The sequence below is a fragment of the Calliphora vicina genome, chromosome 2 (genome assembly GCF_958450345.1).
Source record: "Calliphora vicina chromosome 2, idCalVici1.1, whole genome shotgun sequence".
Classification (NCBI taxonomy): domain Eukaryota; kingdom Metazoa; phylum Arthropoda; class Insecta; order Diptera; family Calliphoridae; genus Calliphora; species Calliphora vicina.
Genome location: NC_088781.1, coordinates 143482196 through 143497648, shown reverse-complemented (window position 1 = coordinate 143497648; position 15453 = coordinate 143482196).

The following is a 15453-nucleotide window of genomic DNA, read 5'->3' as shown; positions in this document are numbered from 1 at the left end:
ACTTACCCAATTTCCTGCACGGGTTCTAGTTATCCGATTGCACTTACATTTTGCAGTAGTTAGTTGTAGTTTTAGCTGCTAATCAACAAAATAAGACCCATCCAAAGCAAATCTATTTTTTAAGGGCATGTCTAATGTACTACATGCATGTATGTTTGTATTTCTATTAAATTAAAAGAGTCGATCGATTTTAGGTACATCTATATTTTCAACTTTTGTTAGATTTTTTTAAAAGTTAGTTGCTCAGACTAGTTATTTTATATGATTTATATGATGAAGTAAATGAATAGTGAAAGTTAATTTTGATTGTCCTACATATTTCAGGGAAATTTAAATTGTTAAAAACAATCTTAGGGCATTAGGGCTTATAAATGTTTGTTGAAATGTGTTAGTAGATAAAACATCTTGTAAATAATTTTTTCTATAGAAAATTTATAATACATATATACATATACATATTTTATTTAAATAATAAAAATTAGTTAATTTTTTAATAATGATGTTGAAAACATTAAAAATGCTTTACTAAAAACACAAAACTAATCAAGATGATTAAACAAATAATAATTGTTTATTCTATTCTATTTTTTATTTTTTTTTTCTAAATAATGTAATAAATTTATTATACTATAATTTAGCATAACCAGAAAATAAAATTTTGATAATTTACAATGTTATTTTTGGTTTATAATGTTTTATTTAATTTTTTAGTAAAATTTGTAATTTATATATTATTTTTTAAAGTTGTCTTAAAATCTGTTTTATTGTTGCTTATTTTTCTATTAATTTCATGCTGATAAATTTCTATAAACTAAAATATATATATGGGGGATTTCATGTCAAGTGAACCAACTTTTGAAATCGATGTCTTCCGATCGGGATGAAATTTGCACCAAGGTTAGCTCTATTGGATAGTAACTCAGACACAATTTTTCAACAACATCGGTCGAGAACTCTCTGAGTTATAGGGGGTAAAATTTTGACAATTTGGTCAAACAGGGGTTTTTTCTTATCCATGTAACTTATTACCTATTGTTCTTAGCAAAATGTGTTCCAAATAGTATAAATAGCTATTTCTTCGATCTTTCGAAAAAAAATATTTAAAAAAAAAAATAAAAAATTTTTAATATTTTTTTTCCGAAATCAAAAACTTTTTTGACTTTTTTTTAAAATACGCTATTTTTTTTATTTTTTTTTTTTTTCTTAAAATAAAGTTTAGATATTTTCCTTGAACACCTACTTGGTCGCTTAGTGGGATGCGAGTGGGATATCTATCAAAATAAATATTTTGTAACTCAAAACATAAAATTTTTGACTTTTTTTGCAAAATCAAAAACTTTGTTGACTTTTTTTTTTCAAAATGGACCCTTTTTTAATCTTTTTTTTTAGGTCAAACAAAAGCTTAGATATTATCCTTGAAGACCCTTTTGGTCGCTTAGTGGGATGCGAGTGGGATATCTATCAAAATAAATATTTTTTAACTCAAGACTTACAATTTTTGACTTTTTTTTTTGCAAATACGATTTTTTGTCCAAATGGGCCCTTTTTTAAAAATTTTTTTTGTAGTCAAAAGAAAGCTTAGGTCCATTCCTTTAAGATATTTTTAGTCCCTTAGTGGGATGCGAGTAGGATATCTATCAAAATAAATATTTTGTAACGCAAGACATACAATTTTTTAATTTTTTTTTGCAAAATCAAAATTTTTTTCCAATATGGGCCCTTTTTTAATTTTTTTTTTTGCTCAAAAGAAAGCCTAGGTCCATTCCTTTAAGATATTTTTAGTCCCTTAGTGGGATGCGAGTGGGATATCTATCAAAATAAATATTTTGTAACGCAAGACATACAATTTTTTAATTTTTTTTTGCAAAATCGAAATTTTTTTCCAATATGGGACTTTTTTTTAAAAATTTTTTTTTGCTCAAAAGAAAGCTTAGGTCTTTTCCTTTAAGACCTATTTTGTCACTTAGGAAGATGTGAGTAGGATATCTATTAAAATAAAAATGTTGTAACTCAAGACATTCAATTATTGACTTTTTTTTTGCAAATTCGAATTTTTTTTCAAAATGGGCCCTTTTTTAAAAATTTTTTTTTTAGTCAAAAGAAAGCTTAGGTCCATTCCTTTAAGATATTTTAGGTCCCTTAGTGGGATACGAGTGGGATATCTATCAAAATAAATATTTTGTAACTCAAGATATACAATTTTTGATTTTTTGGCAAAATCAAAAACTTTTTTGACTTTTTTTTAAAATGGGCCCTTTTTGTAATTTTTTTTTTTGCTATAAAGAAAGCTTAGGCCTATTCCTTTAAGATGGTTTTGATCGCTTAGTGGGATGCGAGTGGGATATATATCAAAATAAATGTTTTGTAACTCAAGACATACAATTTTTGTGTTAAAACATTTATTTTGATAGATATCCCACTCGCATCCCACTAAGGGACTAAAAATATCTTAAAGGAATGGACCTAGGCTTTCTTTTGAGCAAAAAAAAAAATTAAAAAAGGGCCCATATTGGAAAAAATTTTGATTTTGCAAAAAAAAATTAAAAAATTGTATGTCTTGCGTTACAAAATATTTATTTTGATAGATATCCCACTCGCATCCCACTAAGGGACTAAAAATATCTTAAAGGAATGGACCTAAGCTTTCTTTTGACTACAAAAAAAATTTTAAAAAAAGGGCCCATTTGGAAAAAAAATCGTATTTGCAAAAAAAAAAGTCAAAAATTGTAAGTCTTGAGTTAAAAAATATTTATTTTGATAGATATCCCACTCGCATCCCACTAAGCGACCAAAAGGGTCTTCAAGGATAATATCTAAGCTTTTGTTTGACCTAAAAAAAAAAATTAAAAAAGGGTCCATTTTGAAAAAAAAAAGTCAACAAAGTTTTTGATTTTGCAAAAAAAGTCAAAAATTTGATGTTTTGAGTTACAAAATATTTATTTTGATAGATATCCCACTCGCATCCCACTAAGCGACCAAGTAGGTGTTCAAGGAAAATATCTAAACTTTATTTTAAGAAAAAAAAAAAAATAAAAAAAAATAGCGTATTTTAAAAAAAAGTCAAAAAAGTTTTTGATTTCGGAAAAAAAATATTAAAAATTTTTTATTTTTTTTTTTAAATATTTTTTTTCGAAAGATCGAAGAAATAGCTATCTATACTATTTGGAACACATTTTGCTAAGAACAATAGGTAATAAGTTACATGGATAAGAAAAAACCCCTGTTTGACCAAATTGTCAAAATTTTACCCCCTATAACTCAGAGAGTTCTCGACCGATGTTGTTGAAAAATTGTGTCTGAGTTACTATCCAATAGAGCTAACCTTGGTGCAAATTTCATCCCGATCGGAAGACATCGATTTCAAAAGTTGGTTCACTTGACATGAAATCCCCCATATATATATAAAATATGCTGTGTATAAAACAAAACAGAAAAATATGCATAGTAATACATACATACTACATAAATGCATAAAATATTCTTAAATTTATTATAATGTTGTCTACAAGTTTAAGTCATTTAGTTTTTTCTATAATTTTTCATTTTATATTTAAATAATAATTATAATTTTTGATTATAAATAAAATATTTTTAAAATATTTAAAACTTGTAAGAAAGTTAACAAAATTACTTTTTATAAAAAAAATATTGTTTTTTTTCAAAAGAAGGCTATTTTACAGGTTTTGTTTATTATTTTTGTGTTTTTCTTTTTATTTTATTTTTTTTATAAATATTATTTGTTTTAAATATTTTTATTGTAATAATACGTTTTGTTAAGTTGGGTTTATAAATATTAATTAAAGAAATTATTATAACAAGTTCATTATATTTAATTATATAAAAATAAACTACAAAGTAATTTTTTTCTAAAATTTTTTACTAAATAAAGAAAAAAACATTTTTGCATATTTTAAAAAATACGTACATATAATTGGGTTTTACGTTTGTTTCATTTATACATTTTTTATTTACATCTTTGAAATTTAAGGGAAATTGTAAAACAAAATTTCCAGATTAAATAGTATTTCGAAATCAAAAAATTGAATATAAATTTATAATTGTACATATTTACGAAATTTTGAATTATATTTAGAATCTTCACTGCAATTCAATATTTAAATTTGTTTTTGGTGTATTGGAGGTGTATTTATAAAAAAAATCTGTTCAGACTGATTTCAAATAACATTGAGAATGTGCCGCGACAAAAAGGCGCAATTGTTATTTGGAATTCATCACATGAGTGTACTTAAGCACTGAGATCGAAAAATTCTTATCTTACATACAGTGGTGGTCAAAACATATGCAACCAGAAACAGAATTTTACAAAAGTGGTTTAAACTAGTTTAAGATGTAAACAAAAATATTCATTTGCTTATAATATTTTTTAATTAATGCTTTAAAAATAAGAATATGAAATTTAATTCAGAATTGTTTGCATTGAAAAGAAAAAAAAATTAAAAAACTACGTATGGGTTGATATTTCATTGTTCAAAACATATGCAACTAATTGCTTTTAAAACATTTCTGTCTATAAAACTTAATATTTCGTGGCAAATCCTATATTTTCAATGACGGCCTTACATCGGCAAGGCAGTGAAGCTATCAAATTGGTAATAAAATTTGCAGGAATAGCGTTCCAAGCATCTACCAATCCTTGAAACATAATATCTGAATTAGTGCAATTTTCGGGGTCGATTCTTTGATTAACGATAAAGCATTAATTAAAAAATATTATAAGCAAATGAATATTTTTGTTTACATCTTAAACTAGTTTAAACCACTTTTGTAAAATTCTGTTGCTGGTTGCATATGTTTTGACCACCACTGTATATGTTAATAAAAATGAAACCACTAAACTTACAGTTTTGATTTTTTTTATTTGATTGAAAATATTATTACAATTTACAAAAAAAAAAATATTTTTATAGTTGTAATCACTAGTGGTGAATGTTGAGAATGAACGAATATTTGTACGATATACTGTATTTCTCCTGCACTTTATTTTGCAAACTTGTTATGCTACTTTATATATTACTCTGTTTTTGCAACTCTGTATATCTTTGAACTAACGACTTTACATTGTAAGATCGTTTGCAGTTTAATAAATGTATTTAAACCAACAGTGACATTTTGAAAAGGTTGTCCATCTCCGTTTAAAATCTACCACACTTTTGGACATCTTTTTTGAGCACTTCAATTATCTTTTAACAAGACCCAATATCCCTGCACTGGCCTTAGATCCATGAAGTTTGGAGGATTTGCCTCTCTTGGTAAACATTATTGTTCTTTTACCACTCAAGACCAAACATTCCTTGATGTAGATTTCGGTATTTGTAACAAATGTTTGGCTTATTTTGCCGCAACTGCATATTGCTTGCCATACCAAGAACATTTTCGAAAAGTTTTCTGCTTTTGGGTCCTAAACTATTCTACAACATTCCCTCCAACATCAGCTGCGAAAAATGTTCATACCTACGTCTCGTGTTGGGAGCTCTTTTGAAAATATTTTCTATTTACACTCAGGTCTCGTTTTATGCGGATTAAAATTTATGCGATTTTTGAAAAAAAAAATTTAGAATTTTAAAAGATTTTGAAATTTTAGATTTTTTAAAGCTTCTTTACCGTTTTTAAATTAAACCAAGTTTGCATAACTGATATAATCTTTATAGTTTGTTTTTTACAAAATCAAATCCAGCTACAGAAAGAGAATTAAAGATTCACCGCGGACTGACTGATCCGTTTTCCGGACAAATTATTTTGCAAGAAAAGAAACAATTGAAGCCCATAAAAAATCTTTGATCTCGTCCCCTATTCACTAGATTAATTCTAGTGATGAAAATGATATTTTACCATATGATGACAATGAGATCATATCATCTAGTGATGAAAGTGACGTTGGACCAATTCCAAAACGATGCGAATTCAATTTATGCAATTTTTTGGAACATATCTATCGCATAAAACGAGACCTGGGGGTTACTCTCTATTGCGATGTGTAAGCAATTTCGATATGAAAGGTTAATGCGAGAAGAATACAATTTGGTACTCTGAGTCGTCTACCCAAACGCTTTCGCATAAAGAAGCAACACAGGCACCACAAAATAAACAATAGCGAAGAATGACAAAATGAAATGTCAAAACTTGTAAATAAAATCATTTTAAACTAATTTTTTGTGCGATGCGAAAACGCAATAAAGGGTACCATCAAGTGGAGCATTCCTTCTACCTGAACAAGCTGTTCAATCAGTTTGACGGCAGACTTTGGGGTAAATAATACTTGGGTTAAAAGTTTTAATGAAAAACGTGTGTTAAGAATTTTTCGATCTCCTTAAAAAATACTGTTAAATTTCATGAAATGCTATTTCATGTTTTAGAAATGCAGTTAAATATTACCAAACTTATGCGGCAACAAAACGGTCTCAAGAGCAATTTGTGTTGTGTTGTTAAAAAATATATGTACAGTTTGTCAACTAATTGTTTTCAAAACAAAAATATTGTAAAGCATTTAATTTGAATGAAGACAAACACTAACACATATTAAGTTTTTTTATTATTCATCTTAGTACGATTATTAATTTATTTATCTTAAGTATGAATATGCGAAAAAAAATAAATTATTATCAAAACGAAACTGTAAGAAAAAGGATAAATAGGAAAAAACATCAATAATAAAACAATTGTATTCAAATTTTTACACTGACAATTTTAATTAGAATTTTTTTTCTTATTTGGACAATACGAAGTTTTGTAACAAAAAAAGAAAATATAAAGATGCCAGGAAGTGAACCTTTTTGAAAATTATTCAATTAGTTTATTATCAATATTATAAGAAATATCTCACAAAAAAATTTAGAAAATGTTTTATTTGCATTATTATTAAGAACTGTGTATAACATTATCAACCGTGCTGGGAAGGAAGAATAATTGGAATTAAATAAATCAACTTGCAGAAAAAAGGCTCTTACAAAACGAACTGAAAGAAAATAATAATAACTATTGAAACAAATACACAAACAGGCATGCAAAGGATCTTAAAAATTAATGTGGACTATCAGTTTCGCATGAAACAGTTCAAAAATGTCTAAATAAAAACAAATGTTCATCGCGAGTGACTATAAAGATGCCGTTACTTTCAGGCAAAATGTAGATTAAAAACTACACTTTGCTATTAATCACATTTTTCTATCAATAGAGTGTTAGGATGACGTTATTTATTGTGATGAAACAAAAATAATGCTCTACAGCCCCGGTGGACCAAACATGGTTTGGAGAAAACCACTGACTGCCCTTGAAAACAAAAATATAATACCCACGATCAAATTTTGAAAATTGTCTGTAACGGTGTGGGTTTGTATTTCAAGTAAACAAACTATACCATGACAACGATCCAAAACATAAATCATCACCCCTATCGGCAATAACATGTGAAATTTTGTTCCCATGAAATATTCATTTCCCTCGAAGGGAAAATTGCTATCGGGAATATCACGATGAACTTTACATTCACAATAGTTGATTTTGTTTGTAACAGCTGTTTTTTGTGTACAAAATTCCATCTAAAAATTTCACAACAAGGGGATTTTTTTCACGTGAACAAAGTTGATGAACGAAAAAAGGAAAAGGGAAAATATTTCATGTGAAATATTGATTCGCGATAGGTGTGCATATTTATGACGACCGTGCTTCTTTATAACTGCAAAAAGGTTATTGATACACCTCCCCCAAGTACAGATTTGATTCCCAAACATGAAATTTTCTGAATAAAATGGTGGCAAAAAGCCCTTGGAATAAAAATGAGTTAATTAGATTTATTAATGAAGAATGGTTAAAAATTTCCCTTGTATACGATATTCTAAAACTGATGCCGAGTAGATTGGCATCTGCGATTGATGGTAAAGGTGTACGCACAAAATATTAGAAGATTACGTTACCAAATCGCTAAAAATAGATGTATTATTCCATAGTACTTTATTTTTAAAACAATTATTTGACACTCTTGAATACTGTCTTATTTTCTTTTTTCCTACATTCTTCCTCACTATAATTAGAATTTTAGGTTTCCTTTGTCTTACTACTTTAAAATAAATAAAGAAGATAAATTGTAAGAAAAAATCTGCAAAAAATAAAAAAATATTGTTTTTATTTATCAATTAAATTATAAATATGTTGAATATTTTCAGTTTTGAAAACAATTTATTGACAAACTGTATTTTTTTTTCTTGAACTATTATATTTTGTTGGTTTTTGGACCCAAAAGCAACTTCTTGGTAAACGATAATATTTTAAAACAGTTTTCGGACAAAAATAAAAACTTTCAACTGAAGGTATCCCTCATCCTTATCTCAAATAAACTTTTCGAAAAGTGTGTCATAAAATGTTATCGCAATTCAAAGTTAGAAAAAGGGAAGACTTTTTTAAACAATTATTCAGCCAAAAAAAAAATTACAACTAAAGTGATTTTTCACAAATTATAAGAATTTTAAATGATATTTCTACACAGAAAAAAGTTTCAACATAAATATTATGATTTGATTTCATTGATTTCAATTCATAACATTTATAAATAATTTCTGAAATGAAATTGAAATATAATTTCAATTTCATTTACATACATACAGTTTATCAAAAAATTCTTTGCACATAGAGAAAAAATAACAAAATTTCAAAGAAAACATTGATTACTAATATAAATAATCAACTTCTTTATTATTTCCAACACATTTTTTATAAACATATGTTTATTACTATAATAGATAACAAAAAAAAATCAATTTCAATAAAACTGTTCATATTTATAATAAAAAAGGACAAAAAAAATCAATTTTTATACTGTCAAATAAATGTTTGCACATTCGACAAAATATTAAGTTTGTGATACATTTCCAGGGTTTTAGCTGCTAATATATTGTGTGTCCAACTTGAGCATCAATTACGGCTGCCCATTGAGTTAATTAGCTTAGGGATATCATATTCCAAGGGTATTTTGTCCCACTCTTCTTTAATTTATTCGTTTTGATTCTTTGGCGATATTTTTCGCACATTTTTCTTTAAATGTAACCACAAATTATCGATATGATTAATATCAGGACTTCGGGCAGGGGTATCAATAACTTTTGTACAGTTATACAGTAACCACGACCAAATAAATAAGAGTTATGTTTGGGATCATTGTCTAGTAATATTTGTATTAAAACTTGTTTGAATTTACCGGGTCAACAAAACCGAATTTCAGAATGATAGCGGTTAAATCGGTTTTTAAAACATCAAGATAAACTTATTTCGTCAATATTTTATCCAAAATCCTGATTACCCCTACTCCTTTACTGGATATACAACCCATACCATAAATGAAAACTTTCCAAACTTAACTGTAGGAATTAAATTTTTGTTTTCTAGAGCTGTTTTCGCCAAACTTTTTGGATTCCATCATGACAGTACAACATTATTTCTGTCTCATCAGAAAAAATTTAGTCGTGATTTAGAGCAGGGGTTTTTTCCTAGCCATTCCTGAAGAATATTTGTATTTTAGTAGCACATTTCGGAGTGTTTCATGTGATACTCTTAGCCCATAATCATTTTCCACTTGCAGATTTTCCTTTATAATACAAAAAGTATAATCTTTTTCGAAATGCGATTTCCTGCCATTATTTTTATTTAAAGTCACTTGTAGAACTTAAAAAAAATATTTTTTAACTAAACACTATGCAACCTCTTTCAAATGCGATAACATTCATAAAAAGGCCTATTCGCACAAAATTCGAGTATATTTAACCAATTTTTTATTTTCATCACTCAGTATGCAAATTAAACCATTAAACCATATTGAAAAAACATATATTTTTGTTTTGGTGTTGTAACGCGCTTGTCAATTTTAAATATGTTGGTGGAGTCAGATACTCGTAATAGGTCCAATAACGGAATGTGTGAAAAAAAACAAAAATGTAATGAATTTATTCTTGGAATTCTTAAATGAAAATAAAATTTTAAAAATTTGTTTACTGTGCAAAGATATTTTTGACAAACTGTATGTATATTTTTTGTTTTTGAAAAATGTTTGAAATTTTCCTTTGGAAATGTTTTTCTTTATTTTAATGATTTTCAATTATATACAAAATGAGCAAATATGCGCGAAATTGATTAAATTTTTTTAATGTTTATGGATATTTTATTATGTTTAATATTTTTTAAGTTTCAGATATGTATCTTTGATTTATCTTAAAATATTGGCCAATATATGGCTATTAAGCAAATAGTTTTAAATTAATTCATTAGATAATGCAATTTATTATAAAATATTATTAAATTTATGCAAAAAAAGCAAAAATTTCCGTCATGAACAATTTTATAATATTTATGAACATGTTCTTATTCTGAATGAAAAAAGTTTGGGAAAAAAAGTCAAGTTCGATTATAATATTTATAACAAAATTCATTCCAATTATGAATTTCTTTTTTCTGTGTAATAAGAAATTGAATTTGGAATTGTATTTTAATTAAAATATAATTTTAAAAAATTGAAAAACATCATAAAACATAATGTGGCTTATCCCAATAAACAGCCAAGGCATACGGTAAAGTTAGACAAGGGCTAAATTGAACACTCGATAAAATACCAATAAACATTAAATGCCCTCCCTAAGCACCAAATTATAGGAAGCGAAAAACTAAAAAAATTACAGAAGATGGTAGAGTGGCGGACACAAATGTTCTACATTGACTTTCGATATTTCTATTTTTTAGAAATTTTAAAACATCAGTCGATTCATTAAATTTTATTTTCAACAATAACATATTTTCAACATGGCAAAAATCGCTTACGATAATTTGATGATATCGGCTCGTTATAAGTAAACATTTCCTGTTTCTCCAGATTAAATATGTTGACATTAATACTTTTATAAAAATTGTTTAAAGTAAGTATGGATTTGTAATAATTTAATTCAATATCGTTTTATTTCATCGTAGAAATTCTTAAAACTAAAAATTTTAATACGGAACAGTTGAAGATGATGCAATGTAATTTTGAAATTAAATACTTGTTGAAATTTAAAACTATTCTGTTGGAATTCTGAAAGATAGATAGATAGATATAAATACATACAACACTGTTTTCAAAAATGTTCCAAATTAAATTATTGCACTGAAAGCAATTATTGTTACAATAGATAAAACATAACTAAAATTGATATTATTAACACTTGGGAAAATAGAAATACCTCTCTTTAAGTTCAAATTATAATGTTAAAAAATATTAAACAAATATGTAATTGATTGAAAAGTACACAAACAATTGAATACAAATAAATAAATAATTAACCAAATAGGATGCCCCTCATTAGTGAGTAAATAATATTTAGAATTAAAAATTACCTTAAGGGAATGAAAGAATGTATGTAAATATTTGCATTTAATAAAAACAAAAACTTGTTTACAATTAAAAAAAAAAAAAAGATTTAGCAGAATTTCAAATAAATAAATAAAATACTTTTCTAAAAAGTTAAATTCATGAGGCTTGTTCTTATTGAAATAAAATAATCTATTAAAGCATGATTCCAAGTATTAAAAGAAAGGAACAAGTTATTTTGTAAAACCATAAACCTCATTTAAAAAGTGTAAAAAAGTATACTAACATAAACTAATTAAGAATAAACAAATGTTACGCATACTTTCGTCACGTACTGTAAATTGTAATAAGTCACCATTTATTAAATAAAAAAAATATATAATAATAAAAATATTTATAATTTTGCGAAGCAAATCCCATATTGAAAAATACACTGACACAAAATAACCTCTAGTCTTTAGGCAAACAATTAAAATAATAGTTTAATATTAAAACAAAACCCATAAAGTACATTTTTAAGTGCATTAAAACCAACCACAATATATAAAATACATTTTAAAAAGTATATTAAAACGCTGAACAAAAAATTAAATTTTTAAGGAGTTGTTGAATAATAATATTAATAATAACAATAAAAAGAACGAAATGAATTGCGAATAATTTAAAAATAAACAAAATTAGCATTTTTACCAAAATTGAATACTGAAAATTAAGCAAAACAAAAGGAAAAATAAATATTACGAGAAATATGTACATAATACATACAAACATATAAATATGTATGTATGTATGTATGTATGTATGTATGTATGTATGTATGTATGTATGTATGTATGTATGTATGTATGTATGTATGTATGTATGTATGTATGTATGTATGTATGTATGTATGTATGTATGTATGTATGTATGTATGTATGTATGTATGTATGTATGTATGTATGTATGTATGTATGTATGTATGTATGTATGTATGTATGTATGTATGTATGTATGTATGTATGTATGTATGTATGTATGTATGTATGTATGTATGTATGTATGTATGTATGTATGTATGTATGTATGTATGTATGTATGTATGTATGTATGTATGTATGTATGTATGTATGTATGTATGTATGTATGTATGTATGTATGTATGTATGTATGTATGTATGTATGTATGTATGTATGTATGTATGTATGTATGTATGTATGTATGTATGTATGTATGTATGTATGTATGTATGTATGTATGTATGTATGTATGTATGTATGTATGTATGTATGTATGTATGTATGTATGTAAATGAATATATGTATGTATGTACCAGTAATGTATTAATAATTAAAAGACTTTATTTGGCTTATTTTAAAAGAAAAAGCTTATACAGGGAATCAATTCATTTTCTAAAATTTATTAAGAGAAGTGAATGCAATGGAATAACTTCGGAGTTAAATTAACACTTATTTAATTTCAAATAAGGGGTGCGCATGAAAAAATGGAGCATACGTTTAGGTTTTTAACTTTGTTTACACATACATACGTGAAATTTTTACCGTTTTAGTCTTTACATAAGTCACTACTGTCAGAAACATCATGCTAAATCTTATTTTAATTGCATGCTTAGTTTTTCTAAAATTAAAGAATTAAAGTAAAAATTAAAATAAAAAGTATTTTGAATATTTTATGGCATTTTCTCTTTCTGGCATAAATTATGACATTATTCTGTATTTTACCCTTCTTTGTGTTCGTTTAAACATTATATTTTTTTATTAAATGTTAAAATGGAAACCAAACATTATTGTTTTATTATATTGCAACATGCAATGATTTTTGTTATTTTGTGATCGTCAAACACATTAGAAAATGGCAGGGTTCAGAAGAATCCATGTATGAACACTTAAATTTATTCATTCATGTTAAATTATCATGAATGAAATTTGCAATTTTTTTTTTATACTCACATTCGAAAATGAGTAGCTAAGAATTTTTTGAATTTTAAGCACACATAAATGAATACACTGTTTTTTTCTTTAAAGTACATATACGTATGTGAATAGTGAGAAATAAAAAATGTCCAATGCTCTAAATTGAGAGGCTTTCTCATCGCGCTCATTAATGTTCATACACATTAATGTTGTTGGTTTTTTTGATCATATATGTAAAAAAAATCGACCCTCCGTAGGCCCTCCATGTCTAAAAAACAAAAAAAAAGATCGGGCAAAATTAAAAATAAATAAATAAACCCAAATATCTCTTCAACTGATATGGATTTTAAACGATTTTTTTTTAATGTGAGACACGAGGTGACCAACTTTGATGGGCCACGCACTGGCCCCCATTACCCCTAGGAAGCTGAACAACTGAAAATCTACTCGAAATCTACTCCAACCATATTAAATTTCGTAACAATGTATATATGTACTAGTTTGCGAGATACCGAATTATTTCCAAAAAAATCTTTTCTAAACCTCTGTTCAACAAAGCAAAACAAAAATTACACGCATTCTTATTATCTTCATGTATGCAGCGTAAATAAACAACATTTTTCATTTGTTTGCTTTTCCTTTTTGAACGTTTGTGCAAAATAAAACTTCATGCTCTTCATTTGTGAACAATTTACAAAAATGTTACTTCTCAAAAATGCTCATGTGTATAAAAAAAAGTTCCTATTATTTTCTCATTTTTTAATGAAAATAAAAAAAAAATAAAAATCCTATCATACATGAATGAATAAAGCAAACAGTTTTTTTGTCTCTTCATACATGAAGAAAACATAACATAACACAACAAAAATTAAAATTGTCTTTTCTTGAACATGAGTGACAAATTAATGAATATTTCGTACTTATTTTTTCACCATTTTCCAAATATTTTGCGCATTTCGTCTCTTATGCAAAAAAAAACTATTAAAAAAATAAATACTGAAATATCATTGGATAAAACACGAAATGCACAAGATAGGATTTGATTTTAGACCTATGGTTTCTTGGGGAAATTTTTTTTGAATTTTCCGTAAAATGCGTTTATGCTATACGATTTTTCGTGAAAAAAAAATCGACCCCCCTAATATACATACATATATCATTCGTGAGGTCGCAGTTTTATCTTTCTAAATCCGCTGAGAAACTTAAAATCAGTTGATAAGTATTCAACTTAGTTACTAGCTTATAGGTATGTAAAGGTACGAAAAAGTATTGGGTATTAATTAAAAATAACATTTGAAAAAGATGCGAACAAATGTTTGCAACTTCAATTAAAAAATTTACTGCAGATGTTGCAAAATCTTTAAAGTGAGTAAATCTGATTTTTTAGAGATCTGTTTAATTATCAACTTAAACATAGCTGTTAATAAATATCTTTAAAACAATTCACTTAGTTTAAATTTTATAGCGAAGAACTTTAGGACCATTAAATTTACAGCACTTTTTATACGAAAACAAAGTGAAGTTTTTGGTACAGAAATTGATTAAAAATTTTAGAAAAATAATAAATTACAAACAAATATCAATCCCACTCTGCAAACTGAAATGTAAAATCTTTCAAATAATTCAATCTTTTTCAATCTTTGTATTTTTTTTTCATATATGAAGTTTGAATTAAGCATACACACAGTGGAAGAAAATTCAAACATGGCGATACTAGAGTAAGTTCGGATAATTTGGTATAGACGGGTAATGTGGTATAGCTGCTTTTCTCTAAAACTAAGATCACAGGGGTAAAGGTACCACGCTTAAGAGTTTTATGATCTCAGTTGTAAAAAATCAGCGAGATCTTGTGGTAGACTTTTTTTGCGATCTGTTATAAATTATTTTTTTTTCTAAAATCACGTGTTTTAAACTTCATTAATTTGATTTTAAAGTCGAATGGGAATATTTTGCAACAATATAGCATATTTAGTGTACACAGAGAAAACAGATTCGTTATGGCAACCGAATTTGTCGCCAATCGAATTTAGTCGGTTACATCTACTATCAAATAAATCAGTTGCAATTACCGAATTTTTGACACTTTATTGGTATACAGAGAAAATAAATTTGTTATGACAGCCGAATTTTTTCTATTTTCAATTCTTAATATTTCCTTTGAAACGGTTGTAGCAGAGATAACAGCAGCACCAAAT